This window comes from Chiloscyllium plagiosum, unplaced genomic scaffold (assembly GCF_037043375.1).
Source record: "Chiloscyllium plagiosum isolate Xiang-an unplaced genomic scaffold, Cpla_swu_hap1 HiC_scaffold_12, whole genome shotgun sequence".
In the NCBI taxonomy this organism is placed as follows: domain Eukaryota; kingdom Metazoa; phylum Chordata; class Chondrichthyes; order Orectolobiformes; family Hemiscylliidae; genus Chiloscyllium; species Chiloscyllium plagiosum.
The window spans coordinates 1,205,120-1,227,321 of record NW_028270150.1 but is presented as its reverse complement, the minus strand read 5'-3'; the positions used below and the strand labels follow the sequence as shown (position 1 = coordinate 1,227,321).

Genomic DNA, 22,202 nt, shown 5'->3' with positions numbered 1-22,202 from the left:
TGTCTTGCAGCCACTCTGAGACATCCCTGACCAGAACACTATGATATTCGAGAGGAGATAGAGGAGAATCCAGAGCGATTGGTGAGAGGGTGGGCGGGGGGGGCGGGTAGCGGTGACTGAAATGGAATGAGGAATCCAACTTCAGACTTTTGTCCTTTGATTGCAGCATGAGTTAGAAAAGACGTTGCTGAGTCTTGGACATTTCCAACCAGCTCTCCAGCAGACTCTGACATGGCTGATAACTACCCAGGAGTTACTGGATCAACAACGATGCCCCAGCATTGATCTCCACACCTGTGAGATACAGCTAGCAAAACTTCGGGTCAGTTCGATAGATCTATAATAGATCAATATAATCTTTACAGGTGGCACAGTGGTTAGCACTGCTGCCTCACAGCGCCAGAGACCCAGGTTCAATTCCCGCCTCAGGCAACTGACTGTGTGGAGTTTGCACATTCTCCCTGTGTCTGTGTGGGTTTTCTCTGGGTGCTCTGGTTTCCTCCCACAGTCCAAAAATGTGCAAGTTAGGTGAATTGGCCATGCTAAATTGCCCATTGTGTTAGGTGAAGGGATAAATGTAGGGGAATGGGTCTGGGAGGGTTGCTCTTCAGAGGGTCAGTGTGGACTTGTTGGGCCGAAGGGCCTGTTTTCACACTGTAAGTAATCTAATAAGATCATAGACATAAGACACAGGACCAGAAAGTAGGCCATTCAGCCCATCAAATCTGCTCTGCCATTCAATCATGGTAGATATGTTTCTTGACTCCATTCTCCCTCTTTCTCTCTGTAACCTTTGATCCCCTTGATACTCAGGAACCTTTCTATCTCAGTCTTAAATATACTCCATGACCTGGCCATCACAGCATTCTGTGGAGTGAATTCCATAGACTCCCCACTCTCTGGCTGAAGACGTTTCTCCTGATCTCTATTCTAAAAGGGTCTTCCCTTTACTCTAAGGCTATGCCCTTGGGTCCGAGTCTCTCCTACCAATGGAAACATCTTGCCAAAATCATCTGTTTTGTCAACATCATTCAGTATTCTGTATGTTTCAATGAGATCCGACCTCATCCTTCTAAACTCCATTGAGTGTAAACCCAGAGTCCTCAAACGTTCCTCATTTGTGAACCTTTTCATTCCTGGGACCGTTCTCATGAACCACCTCTGAACATGCTCCAGGGCCAGTACGTCCTTCCTGAGATATGGGCCCCAAAACTGCACATAATATTCCAAATGGGGTCTGGCCAGAGCTTTATAGAGCCTCAGAAGTACATCCCTGCTTTTATATTTAAATCCTTTCAAAATAAATGCCATAATTGCATTTGCCTTCCTATCTACTGACTCAACCTGCAAGTTTACCTTGAGAGAATCCTGGACTAGAACTCCCAAGTCTCTTTGCACTTCAGATTTCTGAATTTTCTCCCCCATTTAGAAAATAGTCCACGCCTCCATTCTTCCGACCAAAGTGCATCACCTCACACTTCCCCACGTTGTACTCCATCTGCCACTTCTTTGCCCACTCTCCTATCCTGTCCAAATCCTTCTGCAGCCTCCCCACCTCCTCAATGCTACCTGTCCCTCTACCCACCTTTGTATTGTCTGCAAACGTGGCCAGAATGCCCTCAGCTCCTTCATCTTGATCGTTATTGTATAAAGTGAAAAGTTGTGGTCCCAACACTGAGCCTTGTGGAACACCACTTGTCACCGGCTGCCATCCTGAGAAGGACCCTTTTATCCCAGTCTCTGTTTTCTGCCCGACAGCCCAGCTTCTATCTGTGCTAGCACCTTGCCCCTAACACCATGGGCACTTAGCTTACTCAGTAGCGTCCTGTACGGCACCTTGTCGAAGGTTTCCTGAAGTCCAGGTAGATAACATCCATTAGCTCTCCTTGGTCTAACCTGCTCATTACTTCCTCAAAGAATTCTAGCAGATCTGTCAGGTGTGACCTCCCCTTGATGAAACAATGCGGACTTTGCCGTATTTTACCGTACATTTCCAAGTATTCAGAAATCCTCTTCCTCACAATGAATTCCAGGATCTTACCCATGATCAAGGTTAGGCTAATCGGTCTGTAATTTTCTATCTTTTGCCTTACTCCCTTTTTAAACAGGGGTGTCATGTTAGCGATTTTCCAGTTGTCTGGGACCCTCCCTGATTCTAGCGATTCCTGAAAGATCACCACTAACTCCTCCGCTATCTCTTCAGCTATGTCCCTGAGAACTCTGGGCTGTAGCCCATCTGCTCCAGGTGATTTATCCACCTTCAGGCCATTCAGTTTTTCTAGCACCTTCTCCTTGGTGATGGCCACCAGACTCAGCTCTGACCCCTCACTCTCTTGAATTTTTGGGATATTACTCCTGTCTTCCACCATGAAGACTGACCCAAAGTAATTATTCAGTCCCTCAGCCATTTCCTTGTTCCCCCACTACTATCTCTCCAGTGGCACTTCCAACAACCCAATGTCCACTTTTGCCTCTCTCTATATATCTAAAGAAACTCTTACAGTCTTCCTTTATATTACTGGCTACCTTACCCTCATATTGAATCTTCTTGGTCTTTGTAAGCTTCCAAATCCTCTAGTTTCCCACTGCCCTTCACCACATTATATGCTTTCCCTTTTGTTTTTATGCTGACCCTGACTTCCCTGGTCAGCCAGGGTTGCCTCATCCTCCCAGTACCTTGCTTCCTTTTCCTCAGGATGAATCCCTGCTGTGTCTCCTGAATTACTCCCAGAAGCTCCTGCCATTGTTAACCTGCATCAGCTTTTAGAGTCCGACACCCCCTTGGTCTTTACTGAGGATCTATGCTCCAGAACTTGACGCTTCCCTCGCCAAGTTGTTCCAGTACAGCTACAACACTGATATCACCCCAACATTGTTGAAAATTGCCCAGGTTTATCCTGTACGTAAAAGGCAGGGCAAATCCAACCCAGCCATCAGTCTCCTCTTGATCCTCAGTAACGTGATGAACAGTGTCATTAACAGTGCTATCAAGCAGCACCTGCTCATTGAGGCCCAGTTTGGGTTCCACTCAGCTCCTGACCTTATTGCAACTTTGGTTCAAAGCGTTTTAACTTATTCATCGGTGAGATGTGCTGTTGGGGTGGCTGGTCAGCATTTATTGCCCATCACAAGTTGCCCTTGAGAAGGTGGTGATGAGCTGTCAATATGGACGAAACAGTAAAAGTTCAGAAGTGAGGTGAGAGTGACAGCTCTTGACATCAAGGCTGCATTTGACCGAGTGTGTCATCAAGGAGCCCTGGCAAAACTGGACTCAATGGAAATCAGGGTCAAACTGTCTGACTGGAATCATACCTGACACATAGCAAGATGGTCATAATTGTTGTAGGTCAGTCATCTCAGCTCCAGGACACCTCTGCAGGGGTTTCTCAGGGTAGTGTCCTAGGCCCAACCATCTTCAGTTGCTTCATCAATGACCTTCCCTCCAGCATAAGGTCAGAGGTGGGGATGTTCGCTGATGATTGTACAGTGTTCAGCACCATTCGCAACTCCTCAGATACTGAAACAGTCCGTGTTCAAATGCAACAAGATCTAGACAATCTCCAGGCTTGGGCTGACAAGTGACAAGTAACATTCATGCCACAGAAATCGTCATCTCCAATAAGGGGCAATCTAACCACCACCCCTTGACAATCAATGGTGTTACCATCACTGAATCCCCCACGATTAACATCCTGAGGGTTACTATTGACCAGAAATTCAACTAGACTCACCATATAAACACAGTGGCTACAACAGCAGGTCAGAGGCTGGGAATACTGCAGCGAGTAACTCACCTCTTGACTCCCCAGAGCCTGCCCACCATCTACAAGGCACAAGGCAGTAGGGTGATGGAATACTCCCCACTTGCCTGGATGGGGGCAGCTCCAACAACACTCAAGGAGCTTGACACCATCCAGGACAAAGCAGCCCCCACTTGATTGGCACCACATTCACAAACACCCACTCCCTCCCCCACCGACGCTCAGTAGCAGCAGTGTGTACTGTCTACAAGATGCACTGAAGAAACCCACCAAAGATCCTCACACAGCACCTTCTAAACCCACAGCCACTTCCATTTAGAAGGACAAGGGCAGCAGATCTATGGGAACACCACCATCAGCAAGTTCCCTTCCAAGCCCCTCACCATTCTGACTTGGAAATATATCACCGTTCATTCACTGGGTCAAAATCTGGAATTTGTCCCCTAATGGCATTCCGAGTCTATTTACAGCACATGAACTGCAGCAGCTCAAGAAGGCAGCTCACGCCCACTTTATAGAGTCAGAGAGTCATACAGGTAAAAACAATGACTGCAAATGCTGGAAACCAGATTCTGGATCAGTGGTGCTGGAAGAGCACAGCAGTTCAGGCAGTATCCTCTCATTGGATGCTGCCTGAACTGCTGTGCTCTTCCAGCACCACTGATCCAGAATCAGAGAGTCATACAGCACAGAAACCTTTTGTCTGACTCATCCATTCTCACCAGACATCCTAATCTCTTCTAATCATTTGCCAGCATTTAGCCAATATCCCTCTAAATCTTTCCTATTAATGTACACATCCAGATGCTTTTTAAATGTTGTAACTGTACACACCTTGACCATTTCCTCTGGCAGCTCGTTCCATACACACACCACCCTCTGTGTTTAAAAAGGTTACCCCTCATGTCCCTTTTAAATCCCGTCCCTCTCACCCTAGTTCTGGATTCCCCCCTATCCCAGGGAGAAGACTTTGTCTATTTATCCTATCCATGCCCCTCATGATTTTATAAACCTCTATAATGTCACCCCTCAGCCTCCAACGCTCCAGGGAAAACAGCCCCAGCCTGTTCAGCCTCTCCCTATAGCTCAAATCCTCCAATCCTGGCAATGTCCTTAAATCTTTTTTGCACTCTCTCAAGTTTAACAACTTTAATTGGTAATGAGTTGAAGGGTTATGGGCAGAAGACAGGAGAATGGGGGTGAGGGGTATATCAGCCATGATCGAATGGCACAGCAGACTCAATGGGTCAAATGGCCTAATTCTGCACCTTTAACTTATGAGCTGTTTGTGCAGCAACACTCCCCAGGACCCCACCATTAAGTGTATAAGGAGAAAGTGAGGCCTGCAGACGCTGGAGATCAGAGTCGAGAGCGCGGTGCTGGAAAAGCACAGCAGGTCAGGCAGCATCCAAGGAGCAGGAGAATCGACATTTCGGGCAAAAGCCCTTCATCAGGAATGAGGGATGAAGACAAACTATTCCTGATGAAGGGCTCCTGCCCGAAACGTCGATTCTCCTGCTCCTCGGATGCTGCCTGACCTGCTGTGCTTTTCCAGCAACACACTCTCGACATTAAGTGTATAAGTCCTGCCCTGATTTGTCTTACCAAAAAAGCAGCACCTCACATTTATCTAAATTAAACTTCATCTGCCACTTTTCGGTCCATTGGCCCATTTGATCAAGGTCAGGTTGTAATCTGAGATAACCTTCTTCACTGTCCACTACACAACCTAAGAGCAAAGAAAATTTACAGCCCAGGAACAGGCCCTTCGGCCCTCCAAGCCTGAGCCGATCCAAATCCACCGTCTAAACCTGTCGCCCAATTCCTAAGCATCTGTATCCCTCTGCTCCCCACTTACTCATACATCTGTCCAGATGCATCTTAAATGAATCTACCGTGCCTGCCTCTACCACCTCTGCTGGCAACGCATTCCTGATGCCCACCACCCTCTGTGTGAAGTACTTGCCGCGTGTATCCCCCTTAAACTTTCCACCTCTCAGCTTGAAAGTGTGACCTCTCGTTATTGAATCCTTTACCCTGGGAAAAAGCTTGTCTCTATCCACCCTGTCTATACCCTTCATGATTTTGTAAACCTCAATCAGGTCCACCCACAATCTCTATTTTTCTAATGAAAACAAACCTAACCTACTCAACCTCTCTTCATAGCTCACACCTTCCATACCAGGCAACATCCTCGTAAACCTTCTCTGCACCCTCTCCAAAGCGTCCACATCCTTTTGGTAATGTGGCGACCAGAACTGTACACAGTATTCAAAATGCGGCCGAACCAATGTCTTGTACAATTTTAACATGACCTGCCAGCTCTTATACTCAATACCCCGTCCAATTAAAGCAAGTATACCATATGCCTTCTTGACCACATTATCCACCTGTGCAGCAACCTTCAGGGTACAATGGACCTGCACTCCCAGATCTCTCTGCTCATCAACTTTTCCCAAGGCTCTTCCATTCATTGTATAATTCACTCGAGAATTAGACTTTCCTAAATACATCACCTCACATTTGTCTGGATTGAGCTCCAGTCTATCTATATCCTCCCGTATTCTCTGACAGTCCCTTATGCTTTCTCCTACTCCACCAATCTTTATGTCATCTGCAAATTTGCTGATCATACCAACAGTGTCCTCTTCCAGATCATTTATGTATATTATGATATTTATGATATTTATGATTTATGATATCCTAGTCTCATGTTCCTAACCATGTCCTGAGTTCATCTGCCTTCCCTTTTGCATTGAAATAAATGCAGTTTAATTTACCAGTCCTACTCCACTCTCTGCCAAGCTCTTGTCTCTTTTGACTAATAGACTTGCTCCCCGTAACTACTGTCCCAGCCTCAGCCTTTCTCACTATCTCTTTGGTTCCCACCTCTCCTTACTAGTTTGAAGCCTCCCGAGTAGCACCAGCTAATCTGCCCGCTAGTATTCTACATACAGAATCTGCAGGCAGGGAGGAAAGCTAATGGCATGCTGGCCTTCATAGCGAGAGGATTGAAGTAGGGATGTCTTGCTGCAGTTACACAGGGCCTTGGTGAGGCCACACCTTGAGTATTGTGTACAGTTTTGGTCTCCTAGTCTGAGGAAGGACGTTCTTGCTATTGAGGGAGTTCAGTGAAGGTTCACCAGACTGATTCCCGGGATGGCAGGATCAATGTATGAGGAAAGACTAGATCGACTGGGCTCCTACTCACGGGAATCTCACAGAAACATATAAAATCCTGATGGGACTGGACAGGCTAGATGTGGGAAGAATGTTCCCGATGTTGGGGAGGCCCAGAACTAGGGGGTCACAGTCTAACAGTAAGGGGTAAGTCATTTAGGACTGGGATGAGGAAGGATTTCTTCACCCGGAGTTGGGAACCTGTGGAATTCTCTTCCACAGGAAGCTGTTGGGGCCTGTTCATTAGATAGAAAGGAGTCAAGGGGTATGGGGAGAGGTTGGGAATGGGCTACTGAGACTGCATGATCAGCCATGATCATACTGAATGATGGTACAGGCTCAAAGGGCTGATTGGCCTCCTCCTGCACCTATTTTCTATATTTCTATGATAATGGTCCCCTTCCAATCTAGGTGGAACCCATCCTTCTTATACAGGTCAATTCTATCCCAAAAATGTGAATCCTTGCCCACTATACCAGCTCCTCAACAACACATTCATCTGCTCTATCCTCCTATTCCTACTCTCACTCACACATGGCATCAGTATTAGTCCATATTACTTCCTCCAGGACCAACATTTCAACATCCTGCCTAATTTCCTTTATTCTCCCTGCAGAACATCATCCATTTCCTTAGCTATACCTCTGGTATCAGTATGTACAATGACTTTCTACTGGTCAGTCTCCTCTTTGAAAATATTCTGCTCCCTCTCTGAGACATCCTTGACCCTAGCTCCAGGGAGGCAACACCGCATCCTAATGCCTCCTCGTTGGCCACTGAAACATCTTCTGTGCCACAGACTAGAGAGTCCCCTATTACAATCAATCACTTGGAACCTGACTTACTCATTACTGTACAGCCAGTTACAGTACCAGAAACCTGGTTGTCAGTGCTAGACTCCCCTGAGAGGTCACACCTCCCGACAGTATCCAAAAGGGTCTAGTGGTATTATCGTTGGACTGTTAAGCCAGAGATCCAGATAATGTTCCAACGACCCAGGTTCAAATCCGGCCAGCATTGATGGTGAAATTTGAATTCAGTAAAACTCTGGAATTAAGAGTCTAATGATGACCGTGAATCCATTGTCATTGGAAAAACCCATCTGGTTCATTAATATGCATTAGGGAAGGAAAGTGCCATTCTTTGCCAGATCTGGCCTACATGTGACTCCAGACCCACAGCAATGCGGTTGACTCTTAAACTACCCTCTGGGTAATTAGGGATGGGTAATAAATGCTAGCCTAGCCAGCGACACCCTCATCCCATGAACAAATGCCAAATAAAATCCAAACGGCAGACCTGTTTGAGATGGGGATAGCCACAGGAGACTCCTGCCCTACCTGCCTCCCTCTCCTACCATTCATGGCAGTCAACCATCGACCTCTCTATATCTGCAGTGTCTCCATCTTCCATCATACCCCCAGCTCTTGTAAACTCTTGCCTCAAACCCACTGCTGCAGCTGATCCATGTAATCTAAAAAGGTTGCAACCAAACACACTTCCTCTCGGCATAGTCATCAGGAGTATGAAATTCTCCCTAATCTCCTACATCCAATAGAAATTGAATTGAGTTGAATTTATTGTCACGTGTACCGAGGTGCAGTGAAAAGCTTTGTCTTGCGAGCAATCCAGGCAGATCGCAGAGTTAAATAGCATAGATAGTAAATAATAGGGAAACAGCAGCAAAAACAAAAACACAGGTACAGGCGAATGTTAAGTGTTTGTGAGTCTATTCAGTGTCTAACAATAGTAGGATAGAAACTATTTCAAAACCGGCTGGTGCGTGCGTTCAGGCTTCTGTACCTTCTCCCCGATGGTAGAGGTTGTAGAAAAACATTGCCAGGGTGGGATGGATCTTTGAGAATGCTGGCGGCCTTTCCCTGACAGTGGGCCTGGATTCCATAGATGGGAGCTTGGCCTTTGTGAGTGTCCGGGCCGAGTTCCCCACTCTCTGTAACCATCTCCGATCTTGAATGGTGCAGCTGCCATACCAGGTAGTGATACATCCAGACAGAATGCTCTCGATGGCGCACCTATAAAAGTTGGCAAGGGTATTCACCGTCATGCCCCAAATTACCTCAGCTGCCTGAGGAAGAAGAGACGTTGTTGGGCCTTTGTAACCAGTGTGTCCACATGAAGAGCCCAAGAAAGCTTGTTGTGGATGACCACTCCCAGGAGCTTGACACTCTCCACTCGTTCCATCTCTGTGCTGTTAATGTTCAGGGGGGGCATATGTAACATCCCGCCGAAAGTCAATAATGAGTTCCTTGGTTTTGTCAGCATTGAGAGTTAGGTTGTTCTCAGTGCACCATTTTTCCAGGTCTTCCACCTCCCATCTGTAGTCTGTTTCGTTGCCATCTGAGATTCGACCGACTATGGTAGTGTCATCAGCGAACTTTTGTAAATGGCATTAGTCTGGTATTTGGCGACGCAGTCATGGGCATACAGTGAGTACAGTAGGGGGCTGAGTACGCACCCCTGGGGGGCTCCAGTGTTGAGTGTTAGTGAAATATTGTCCCCAATCTTCACTGAATGTGGCCTGTGGGTCAGGAAACACTGAGGTTCCAGTTGCAGAGAGTGGGGCTTAGTCCGAGGTCACTAAGTTTAGTAATCAGTCTCGAGGGGATAATAATGTTGAAGGCTAAAGTGTAGTCAATGAGTAGGATTCTTACATAGCTGTTCTTGGTGTCAAAATATTCTAGGGAGGAGTGAAGGGCATCTGACATGGATCTGTTGGTCCATTAGGCAAATTGGAGTGGGTCAAGCGTAGTGGGGAGGCTGGAGTTGATTAATGCCATGACCAGCCTTTCAAAGCACTTCATGCCCACCGAAGTTAGGGCCACTGGGCGGTAGTCATTGAGACATGCTGCATGAGCCTCCTTAGGCACAGGGGTGATGTTGGCCTCTTGAAACAGGCAGAGACAGTGGCCTGCTGCAGGGAGAGGTTGAAGATGTCCCAGAAGACCCCAGCCAGTTGATCTGCACATGCTCTGAGTGCACGGCCTGGTACTCTGTCTGGTCCCATCACTTTCCTTAGATTCACAGGAAGGAAAACTGATCTGACCTCTGATGCAGTGACTGTTGGCATAGGTTCGACAGGCCTTATTGGAATAGGAGTTACCTCTCCACTGAAATACTGCTCAAAGTGAGTAGAGAAGGTGGTGCGGAGGGATGCATCATCGTCTGCTATCTTATGCTGTCTCTTTTTAGAACCTGTGATGTCATTCAGTCCTTGCCATAGTCTCCGGGTGTCTGTCTGGGTCTCTAGTTTGGATCGGTATTGGTCCTTGGCTGCCTTAATGGCTCTGCGAAGGTCATACTTGGATTCCTTATATTTGAGTGGCTCTCCTGATCTGAAGGCCTTACACCTGATTTTTAGCAGGTTCCGCATGTCCTGATTCATCCAGGGTTTCCTGTTGGGGAACTCCCAGATTGACTGGAAGATAACCACCAATGCATCTATTATTTCTAGAGCCACTTCCTTAAGCACTCTGGGATGTAGGTTATCAGGCCCTGGGGATTTATCCACCTTCAATCCCCTCAATTTTCCCAGCACCATTTCTCTACTAATAGTGACCTCCCTCAGTTCTTCCCTCTCACTAAATCTTGCATTCTCCAGGAATTCTGGGATCTGATTTGTGCCCTCTTTTGTAAAGACAGAACCAAAGTATGTATCCAGTTGCTCAGCCATCTCTTTGCCCCCTATTATACATTCCTCCGTTTCTGTCTGTAGGGGACCTATATTTGTCTTCATCAGTCTCTCTCTGTTCACGTACCTATGAAAACTCTTACTGTCAGTCTTCATGTTCCCTACCTGCTTACTTTTGTTCTGTGTTTTCCCCTTCTTCATCAATCCCTTGGACCTTCTTTGCTGAATTCTAAACTGCTCACAATCCTCAGACATATTATTTTTCTTGGACAATCTGTATGCTTCTTCCACCTGTATGGATCGGATACCATCTCTAATTTTCTTACCCATTTTACTTTTGTGCCAGACAGGATTAAACATTTGTTGCAGTTTCCCCCGTGCATTCCTTGAATGTATGCCATTGCCTATCCACTGTCATTCCTTTAAGTGACTCTCCCCAATCTATCAAGACCAACTCACGCCTTTTATCTTCATAGTTTCCTTTATTAAGATTCAGCACCCTAGTCTCCGAATCAACTACCTCACTCTCCATCTTGTTAAAAATGACTATCTTGTTACAGTTGCTATTTGAGGAAAGACATTCTGGCTATTGAGGGAGTGCAGCGTAGGTTCACGAGGTCAATTCCTGGAATGGCGGGACTACCTTACGCTGATAGATTGGAGCGACTGGGCTTGTATACCCTTGAGTTTAGAAGACTGAGAGGGGATCTGATTGAGACATATAAGATTATTAAAGGATTGGACACTCTGGAGGCAGGGAACATGTTTCCGCTGATGGGTGAGTGCCGAACCAGAGGACACAGCTTAAAAATACAGGGTAGACCATTGAGGACAGAGTTGATGAGAAACGTCTTCACCCAGAGAGTGGTGTGTGTGTGTGGAATGCTCTGCCCCAGAGGGCAGTGGAGGCCCAGTCTCTGGATTCATTTAAGAAAGAGTTGGATAGAGCTCTTAAGGATAGTGAAATCAAGGGTTATGGAGATAAGGCAGGAACAGGATACTGATTGAGGATGATCAGCCATGATCATAATGAATGGTGGTGCAGGCTCGAAGGGCAGAATGGCCTACTCCTGCACCGATTGTCTATTGCTCATCCCCAAGGGGTCTCACACAGCTAGATTGGCAATGATTCCCTTCTCATCACACAGTACCCAGTCTAAGATGGTCTGCCCTCTTGTTGGTTCCTCCACATATTGGTCAAGAAAGCCATTCCATATACGTTCCTGGAATTCCTCCTCTACAGCATTGTGGCTTATTTGATTTGCCCAATCTACGTGCAGATTAAAATCATGTGATATTCCCTTATCACATGCATCTCTCATTTCCTGTTCACTGCCATTCCCAACATCACCACTGCAGTTTGGGGAATTCTCTGTATGACGTTGATTCTCCCGCTCCTCGGATGCTGCCTGACCTTCTGTGCTTTTTCAGCACCACTCTCTCGACAGTCAGTAACACCCACATCCCTGAATTAATTTTTAAGAATCTCTATCACCCCCTGGGCTATGACCAGATCAGAAACCCCCCTGATCCAGTGAAGGGTTTGGAGATCCATCACTCTCTCCCTCAGTGGATTGTCTGCTGTGAATATGAATCATGAAGTGTTTGTGTCTCTGTGACGGATGGAGATATGTTGAACAGGTTAATCATGAGCAGGAGCTGGTGTCTCTGCCTTCAATGTGCACAATGAGGAAGTTTGTTGTTGTTGAACCTCGGGACTGCCATGCCTCTTGTTATACAGGTTCTGTGGAATGATGTGAGAGCGCATGAGAGCACAGTGCAGTCTGTTCACCAAGCTGGTCTCGCACTGCTAACTCCAAACTCCAGAAAAACGGGGAGGAACCTTTCCCATAATCTTCAAGAACTGAATCTGCGATGGGAGCGTGTGAAATATCAGACTGAACAGCAAGTGCTGGAGCTGGAGACCACTGTGAGTCAGGTATGGAGTAAAGACAGAGTGAGTGAGGGAGGGACTGAGTCAGTGTTGGGAGGGACTGAGTCAATGTTGGAAGGAACTGAGTGAGTGATGGAGGGACTGAGTGAGGGACAGAGTGAGTGATGGAGAGAGGGGCTGAGTGAGGGACAGAGTGAGTAATGGAGAGAGGGGCTGAGTGAGGGACAGAGTGAATGAGAGACAGTGAGTGAGGGGATGGAATGAGTGAGTGAGGGACAGAGTGAAGTGGGGGACAGAGTAAGGGTGGGACAGAATGCACGTAATAGGCTAGTTAATGAATTAGTTAACGATTTAGTTTAAATATCACAGTCTAAGGTAATATTAATTGATAAGTCACAAAAATGGATGAATAAATGGAATCCATGAGGTAGGGTCTTTGTTGTCAAAATATTGCAACATGGGCATCCTTATCAAAAAAGACTGTTTCAGTTTGATTTTTATCTCCACACAGAAACAGAGGGATGGGGAGCAGGAGTAGGCCACTCAGCCCTGCTCCACCATTCCATATGATCACGTGACTCAGTCTCCTCTTCCTGCTTTCTCCCCAGACCCTTGGATCCCTTTGGTCCTAAGATCTAAATCTAATTTCTTCAATGTTTGGGCCTCAACTATTTTCTGTGACAGAGAATTCCACAGGCTTACCACTCTCTCAGTGAAGACATGTCTCCTCATCTCAATCCTAAATGGTCACCCCGTATCCTTAGACAGTGACTCCTCATTCTGGACTCCCTGGCCATTGGGAACATTCTTCCCGAATCTACCTTGTCTAATTCTGTTAGAATTTTATAGGTTTCTATGAAATTCCCCTGTCATTCTTCTGAACAAAGAGAATGAAGAACAGGACAGCACAGGAATGGCCCTTCAACCCACCAAGCCTATGCTGACACATGACACCTTTCCAACCTAAAAAACTTGCCTCTATGCAGACCATATCCCTCTATTCCCTGCCTATCCATGCATCTGTCAAGATACCTCTTAAACATTGCTACTGTACCCGCCTCCACCACTGGCTCTGGCAGCACATTCCAGGCACTGACCACTGTCTGTGTAAAAAAACACTTGCCTCTCATCTCTCCTTTAAACTTAAACTCATGTCCCTCTTTCCAACCTGAGAAGCAGACTCTGATGATCCACCCTATATAATATTAAATACTTCCATCAGGTCGCTCCTCAGGATCTGATACTCTATTGAAAACAATCAAAGTTTATCCAACCTCTCCTTCTAGCTAATACACTCCAATCCAATTAACATCCTGGTAAACCTCTTCTGCACCGTGTCCAAAGCCTCCACATCCTTCCTATAGTGTGGGGAGCAGAACTGCACACAGTACTCCAGATGTGGCTTCACTGAAGTTCTATACTCAGTGTAACTGATGAAGGTGAGCATGCAGTAAGCCTTCTTTACCTCCTTAACCACTTGTGTTGCTACTTTCAAGGAGCTATGGACTTGCACCCCAAGATCCCTCTGTATATCAATGCTCCTCAGGGTCCTGCCATTTACTGTATGCTTGCCTTTTGCCTTTGACCTCCCAAAATGCATCACTTCACACTTGTCCGCATTAAACTCCACCTGCTATTTCTCCATCCAACTTTCCAAACGATTTCTATCCTGTTGGATCCTTTGACAGCTCTCCCTTTATCCACAACTCTACCCATTTTTGAGTTGTCTGTAAACTTACTAATCAGGCCATCTCGACTTCCATCTAAATCGTTTATCAATACGACAAACAACAGAAGTCCCAACATCCAGATTCTTGCGGAACACCATTGATCACAGTCCTCCAGTCAGAGAAACACCCCTCCACAACCACCCACTGTCTGCTGGGAGAAAGTGAGCACTGCAGCTGCTGGAGATCAGAGTTGAGAGTATGATGCTGGAAAAGCGCAGCCGTCAGGCAGCATCCAAGGAGCAGGAGAAGCTCTTCATTGGGAATATGGGGTGGGACCCAAGGCGGTTGAGAGTTAAATGGGAGGTGGATGGAAGGTATCTGGGAATGCAATAGACTGATGAAAGTGGGGGTGGAGGGTGGAAGATGACACATTCTTCCTCCAGGTGGCTAGAGGTGTGGGCACAGGTTTTACACCTCAGCGGTGGCAGGGGAAGGTGCCAGGAGTGGAGGGTGGGTTGGTGGGGGACGTGGATCTAACAAGGGAGTCGTGGAGGGAATCATCTCTGCAGGTTGCAGATAGGGGTGGGGAGGGAACTATATCTCTGGTGGTGGGGTCTGTTTGTAGGTGGAGGAAATGGCAGCAGATGATATGTTGTATTATCCTCCGCCAAGGGCATGCAAGTCCTGGGCCTCCTCCCCTGCCAAACGCTAGTCACCCAATGCTTAGAGGAAGACTACCTCATCTTCTGCCTTGGGACCCTCCAACCCCAGGGCGTCAATGTAAATTTCACCTGTTTCCTCATTTCCCCATCTCCCACCTTATTCCAGATCCAACCCTCCAACCCAGCACCGTCCCTTTGACCTGTCACACCTATCCGCTCCACTCTCCTCTCTGACCTATCATCACCCGCCATCTCCATATCACTTTCCCATCTACCTTCCCCCCCAGCCCCACCCCCCTCCCATTTATCTCTCAGCCATTCCTGATGAAGGGCTTATGTTCGAAATGTCAATTCTCCTGCTCCTCGGATGCTGCCTGACCTGCTGTGCTTTTCCAGCACCACACTGTTTGACTCTGTCTGCTGTGGCCAAGCCAATTTTGTATCCAACTCACCATGTATCCCATGTGACTTAATCTTCTGCATCAGCCTACCTTGAGGGATCTTGTCAAACACTTTTCATGTGGATAACATCCCTGGCCTACTCTCACCAATCACCTTTGTCACTTCCTCATGCTCCTTTATTGCATGTATCTCAAATTTCCTCTTTCCTGACATCACACCTACTGTTTGGCGACCTAATTAAACTATGCTTTTCCAAGTAATGCCACCCACATTGTTCTCTTGGTGTTTCTCACCTCTCCTCATACAGATTCCACATTGTCAGAGTTAATCTCCTTCCGCCCTATTGAATTAATTTCCTCGAAGCAGCCATGCAACTCCACCTGCTTTCTTTCTCGTCTGTCCTTCCTAAATTCTGAATACCTCTGGATAATCCGTTCCCATCCCTGGTGTCTGTACTGCCACATCTCAATAATCCCAGCTGTATCAAAGAGTCATAGAGATGTACAGCATGGAAACAGACCCTTCGGTCCAACCCGTCCATGCCGACCAGATATCCTAACCCAATCTAGTCCCACCTGCCAGCACCCGGCCCAAGTCCCTCCAAACCCTCCCTATTCATATACCCATCCAAATGCCTCTTAAATGTTGCAATTGTACCAGCTTCCACCACATCCTCTGGCAGCTCATTCCATGCACGTAGCACCCTCTGTGTGAAAAAGTTGCCCCTTAGGTCTCTTTTATATCTTTCCCCTCTCACCCTAAACCCATGCCCTCTAGTTCTGGACTCCCCGACCCCAGGGAAAAGACTTTGCCTATTTATCCTATCCATGCCCCTCATAATTTTGTAAACCTCTATAAGGTCACCCCTCAGCCTCTGATGCTCCAGGGAAAACAGCCCCAGCCTGTTCAGCCTCTCCCTGTAGCTCAAACCCTCCAACCCTGGCAACATCCTTGTTAATCTTTTCTGAACCCTTTCAGGTTTCACAACATCTTTCCGATAGGAAGGTGACCAGAACTGCACGCAATATTCCAACAGTGGCCTAAGCAATGTCCTGTACAGTGTAGGCCCTAAAAATGAACAATAACTGAAGGAACCTTTTAAATGCAGATTCTTGATTTTCTCTTTACAACTTGAGAGACACTGAATTTAAAAGGACATTGACCAATGGAAAGCAAGAGGAACAAAAGCACTAAAATCACTGAAAGAGACAAAACAGCTCAATAACACATCTGATTCCATTTGTTTTTACTCGTTCCAAACGTTTACGCTGGAATCTCTGTCTCTTTCCTTTTCCCTGAAATGTCTGCTCTGTCTCCTTTTCCTCTTTTAAGTTCCAGCCTTCTTGTTTCTAGTTGTCTATCCTGTTCAAAATTAAGCATTTAATTTTCATTTCCTGCTTCTCAGTTATCTCATCTGCAATCCCCTCCAATTTAATTGACTCATTATCTTGTTTGCTTTACTGTTCTTCCAATTTCAAATGCTGTGCTATCATCTCAGTTACATCTGCCATCGTAGCTCCTACTTTTAACACTAACTGCTCTACCAACTCAATTAGTCCATCCTTGAGTTACTTTTGCTAAGTCACTTCAAGATAACTCTTCCTTTTCCAGAAAAGTCTGGGTAACTGCTGAACTTGTTTGGTTTAAAAATGCATAAAGATCCTGGTATATCTCCTTACATCTTTTTCCAACATTTCCATGTTCACTATCCCCCCCCGAATGGCCTAATTTATTTGTTTGGATGTTTAGGCGCAGAAACTAAACCAGGAAATACAAGGCCTTTTGCTGTGGATCGATGAAGTTGAAGGACAATTGTCTGCAAATGGACTTTGCGAAGCAGCTCAGACAGCTCAGGAGAGATTCCAGCTTCACCTGGTGAGTAATGAGGCTTGTGGGCTCAGAGCTCAAAGCTGCTGCTAATGTGTCAGCCCAGGGCTGGGTCAGGCCTGTCAGGATCCCTAACTTCACACTAAAACCTCCCCGAAAATCAACTCCCACTTTTTCGACTTTACAAGGGGACTTCACGTTTAAAAAGTATAAAAGCAAATTAACGTGGATGCTGGAAATCTGAACAAAAAACAGAAATTACTGCAGGAAGCCAGCGAGTCTGGCAGCCTCTGTGGAGAGAAAGCAGAGTTAACATTTCTAATTCAACATTCTGAGAAAGACTCGTACTAGAAATAACTGTGTTTCTGTCTCTCTACAGATGCTGCCAGACCCATTTCTGTTTTCATTTTTAAAACTTACCTACTGTGACTCCGAAGGGAAGGGGGAGAAACAGGAGAGCGATAGTGACAGATCTAATGGTTCGAGGAACAGACAGGAGATTCTGTAGTCACAAGCGAGACTCCTGGATGGTATGTTGCCTCCCAGGCACCAGGGTCAGGGATGTCTCAGATTGATTTTTAAGGGGTAAAGAGAACAGCCAGAGGTTGCCACCCGGGTTGATCGAGTTATTAAGAAGGCAGATGGTGTGTTGGCGTTTATTGGTGGAGGGATTGAGTTTCAGAGCCACGAGGTCATGCTGCAGCTGTACAAAACTCTGGTGCAGCCGCTCTTGGAGTATTGCGTACAGTTCTGGTCACCGCATTATCGGAAGGATGTGGCAGCTTTGGAAAGGGTTCAGAGGAGATTTACTCGGATGTTCTTATGAGGAAAGGTTGAGGGACTTGAGGCTGTTTTCGTTAGAGAGAAGAATGTTGAGGGGTGTTAATTGAGACAGATAAGATGATCAGAGGGTTAGATAGGGTGGATAGTGACAGCCTTTTTCCTCAGATGGTGATGGCTAGCACGAGGGGACATAGCTTTAAATAAAGGGGTGATAGATTTAGGGCAGATGTCAGAGGTAGTTTCTTTACTCAGAGAGTAGTAGGGTAGTGGAATGCACTGCCTGAAACAGTAGTAGACTCGCCAACTTTAAGGACATTTAAATGGTCATTGGATAGACATTTGGATGAGAATAGAATAGCGTAGGTGAGGTGGGCTTCAGATTGGTCTCATAGGGCAGTGCAACATCGAGGACCGAAGGGCCTGTACTGCGCTGGAATGTTCTATGTTCTAAGTTGTGGTACATATCGGTACCAATGACAAAGCTAGGGAAAGGGATGAGGACCTGAAAAGTGAATATAGGGAATTAGGTTGGAAGCTAAAAGGCAAGATGAGCAGAGTAGTGATCTCAGGATTGCTACCGGTGCCATGGGCTAGTGAGGCTGGGAAGAGAAAGCGAGTGCAGCTGAACATGTGGCTGCAGGGATGGTATAGGAGGGAGGGCTTCAGATATGTGGATCATTGGGATACCTTCTGGGGAAGATGAGACCTGTACAAATTGAATGGGTTGCACCTGACCTGGATGGGCACCAATATCCTGGATGGGAGGTTTGCTAGAGCTCTTCAGGAGGGTTTAAACTATATTGGCAGGAGGATGGGAGCCGGAGCTATGGATCAGAGGATGAGGTAGCTGGTGAACAGGCAGATACAGTGTGCAGACAGTCTGTGAGGATGGATAGAAAGTTGATCGGGCAATGTTGCAGTCAGCGTGGTGGGTTGAAGAGTGTCTATTTTAACTCAAGAAATGTCAGGAGTAAGGGTGATGAACTTGGAGCTGTGATGTTGTGGCCATTACTGAGACTTGGATTTCACAGGGGTAGGAATGGTTGTTGGATGTTCCAGGATTTAGATGCTTCAGGGAGGGAGATAAAAGAGGTGGGGGAGTGGTATTGCTAATTAGGGATAGCATCACAGCTGCAGAAAGGGAGGTTGGCAAGGAGGGCTTGTCTACAGAGTCAGTATGGGTTAAAGGCAGGAACAGGAAAGGAGCAGTCACTTTGTTGGGAGCTTTCTATAGATCCCTCAATGGCAACAGAGACGTGGAAGAACAGATTGGGAGACAGATTTTGGAAAGGTGCAGAAGTAACAGGGCTGTTGTTACAGGTGACTTCAACTTCCCTAATACTGATTGGAACCTCCTTAGTGCAGATAGTTTGGATGATGCAGATTTTGTTAGGTGTGTCCAGGAAGGATTCTTAACTCAATAGGCCAACTAGATGGGAGGCCATATTGGATTTGGTGCTTGGCAACAAACCAGATCAGGTGTCAGATCTCTTGGTGGTAGAGTATTTCGGTGATAGTGATCACAACTTCCTGACCTTTATTGTACTCATGGAGAGGAATAGGAGCAGATGGTTTGGGAAAGTATTTAATTGTGTGAGGGGGAATTACAATGCTATTAAGTAGAACTATGGAGAATAAGTTGGGAGCATTGGAGGTGGAGTGGACAGCAAAGAAGGTTACCTCGGATTATAAGGGATCTTGATCAGATGGGCCAATGGGCTGAGGAGTAACAGGTGGATAAAAGCAAATTACTGCAGATGCTGGAATCTGAAACCAAAAGAGAAAATGCTGGAAAATCTCAGCAGGTCTGGCAGCATCTGTAAGGAGAGAAAAGAGCTGACGTTTTGAGTCGAACTGACCCTCTGTCAAAACTTTGACAAAGGGTCAGTTAGACTCAAAACGTCAGCTCTTTTCTCTCCTTACAGATGCTGCCAGACCTGCTGAGATTTTCCAGCATTTTCTCGAGTGGCAGATGGAGTTTAATTTAGATAAATTTTAGGTGCTGCATTTTGGAGAGGTTGAACAGGCTTAGGCTATTTTCCCTGGAATGTCGGAGGCTGAGGGGTGACCTTATAGAGGTTTATAAAATCATGAGGGGCATGGATAGGGTAAATAGGCAAGGTCTTTTCCCTGGGGTTGGGGAATCCAGAACTAGAGGGCAAAGGTTTAGGGTGAGAGGGGAAGGATATAAAAGAGACCTAAGGGGCAACTTTTTCACTCAGAGGGTGGTAGGTGTATGGAATGAGCTGCCAGAGGAAGTGGTGGAGGCTGGTACAATTGCAACATTTAAGAGGCATTTGGATGGGTATATGAATAGGAAGGGTTTGGATGGATATGGGCCAGGTGCTGGCAGGTGGGACTAGATTGGGGTGGGATATCTGGTCAGCATGGACGACAGAAATGTGGAGGTTGTTTAGGAATCACTTGCTGATAGTGCTGCACAGGTCTGTCCCACTGAGGCAAGGAAGGGATAAGTAGGGTGAAGGAACCTTGGATGACAAGGGATGTGGAACATCTAGTCAAGAGGAAGAAGGAAGCTAACTTAGGGTTGAGGAAGTAAGGATCAGACTTGGCTCTAGAGGGTTACAAGGTAGGCAGGAAGGAACTGAAGAATGGACTTCGGAGAGATAGAAGGGGCAGGAAAAAGCTTTAGTGGGTAGGATTAAGGAAAACCCTAAGGCATTCTACACTTACGTGAGGAACAAGAGGATGGCCAGAGTGAGGATAGGGCCGATCAAGGATAGTGGAGGGAGCCTGTGCCTGGAGTTGGAGGAGGTCGGGGAGATCCTTAATTCACTACTGAGAAGGGCCTTTCCATTTGTGAGGGCAGCATGAAACAAGCTGATATGCCCAAACAGGTTGAAGTTAATGAGGATGTGCAGAAAAATTTGAAAAACATGAGGATAAATAAGTCCCCTGGGCCAGATGAGATATGCCCAAGGTTACTACAGGAAGCGAGAGAAGATTGCTATGCTCCTGGTGATGATCTTTGTGTCCTCACTGTCCACTGGAGTCGTGCCAGATGATTGCAGGGTGGCAAATGTTATTCCCCTGTTCAAGAAAGGGAATAGGGATAATCCTCGGAATTACATAGAACATCACAGTACAGTGAAGGCCCTTCAGCCCTCAATGTTGCGCCAAACTGTGAAACCAATCTAAAGCTCATCTAACCAATACTATTCCGTTATCATTTATATGTTGATCCAATGGCCATTTAAATGCCCTTAAAGTTGGCGAGTCTACTACTGTTGCAGGCAGGTCGTTCCATGTCCCTACTACTCTGAAACTACCTCTAACATCTGTCCTATATGTATCACCCCTCAATTTAAATCTATGTCCCCTCAGGCCAGCCATCACCATCAAAGGAAAAAGGCTCTTACTGTCCACCCTATCTAACCCTCTGATTATCTTCTATGTCTCAATTAAGTCATTTCTCAGCCTTCTTCTCTCTAACAAAAACAGCCTCATGTCCCTCAGCCTTTCCTCGTAAGACCTTCCCTCCATACCAGGCAACATCCTGGTAAATCTTCCAATGCTTCCACGTCTTTCCTACAATGTGGTGACCAGAACTGTACACAATACTCCAAGTTTCATACAGCTGCAACCTGACCCCATGGTTCCGCAACTCAATTCCTCTACCAATAAAAGCTAACACCGTATGCCTTCTTAACAACCCTATCAACCTGGTGGCAACTTTGAGCGATCTATGTTCATGGACACCGAGATCTCTCTGCTCATCTACACTGCCAAGAATCTTACCATTAGGCCGGTACTCTTCATTCCTGTTACTCCTTCCAAAGTGAATCACCTCACGCTTTTCCACATTAAACTCCATTTGCCACCTCTCAGCCCAGCTCTACGTCTCTCTGTAACCTACAACATCCTTCCGCACTGTCCACAACTCCACTGGCCTAGTATCAGCCGCAAATTTACTAACCCATCCTTCAATGCCCTCATCCAGGTCATTTATAAAAATGACAAACAGCAGTGGCCCCAAAACAGATCCTTGCGGTACCCCACTAGTAACTGAACTCCAGGATGAACATTTCCTATCAACCACCACCCTCTGTCTTTCAGCTAGCCAATTTCTGATCCAAATCGCTAAATCACCCTCAATCCCAATCCTCTGCATTTCTGCATTAGCCTACCATGGAGAACCTTATCAAATGCCTTACTGAAATCCAGATACACCACATCAACCGCTTTATCCTCATCCACCTGTTTGGTCACCTTCACAAAGAACTCAATAAGGTTTGGTGAGGCCTGGCCCACCTTTCACAAGGATGCCGACCTTAAAGATGTTCTCCTCCTCCTTCTACAAGGATCTCAGTCAATCTCTCTCTCAATGTACCCCCCGAGGTCACCTACCTTCCC

At 46.4% G+C, this 22,202-nt stretch overlaps 1 protein-coding gene across 1 annotated transcript in view; it reads left to right on the top strand.

Moving 5' to 3' along the window:
• Window positions 1-201: 201 nt before the first annotated feature.
• Window positions 202-22,202, top strand: part of LOC148148474 (microtubule-actin cross-linking factor 1, isoforms 6/7-like) — a 214,622-nt gene continuing 192,621 nt past the window's right edge. The window contains exons 1-3 of the mRNA XM_087993185.1: window positions 202-322; window positions 12,332-12,529; window positions 16,968-17,093. The gene's annotated coding sequence lies outside the window, so the exon portion shown is untranslated. The remainder of the gene's footprint in view (window positions 323-12,331; window positions 12,530-16,967; window positions 17,094-22,202) is intronic.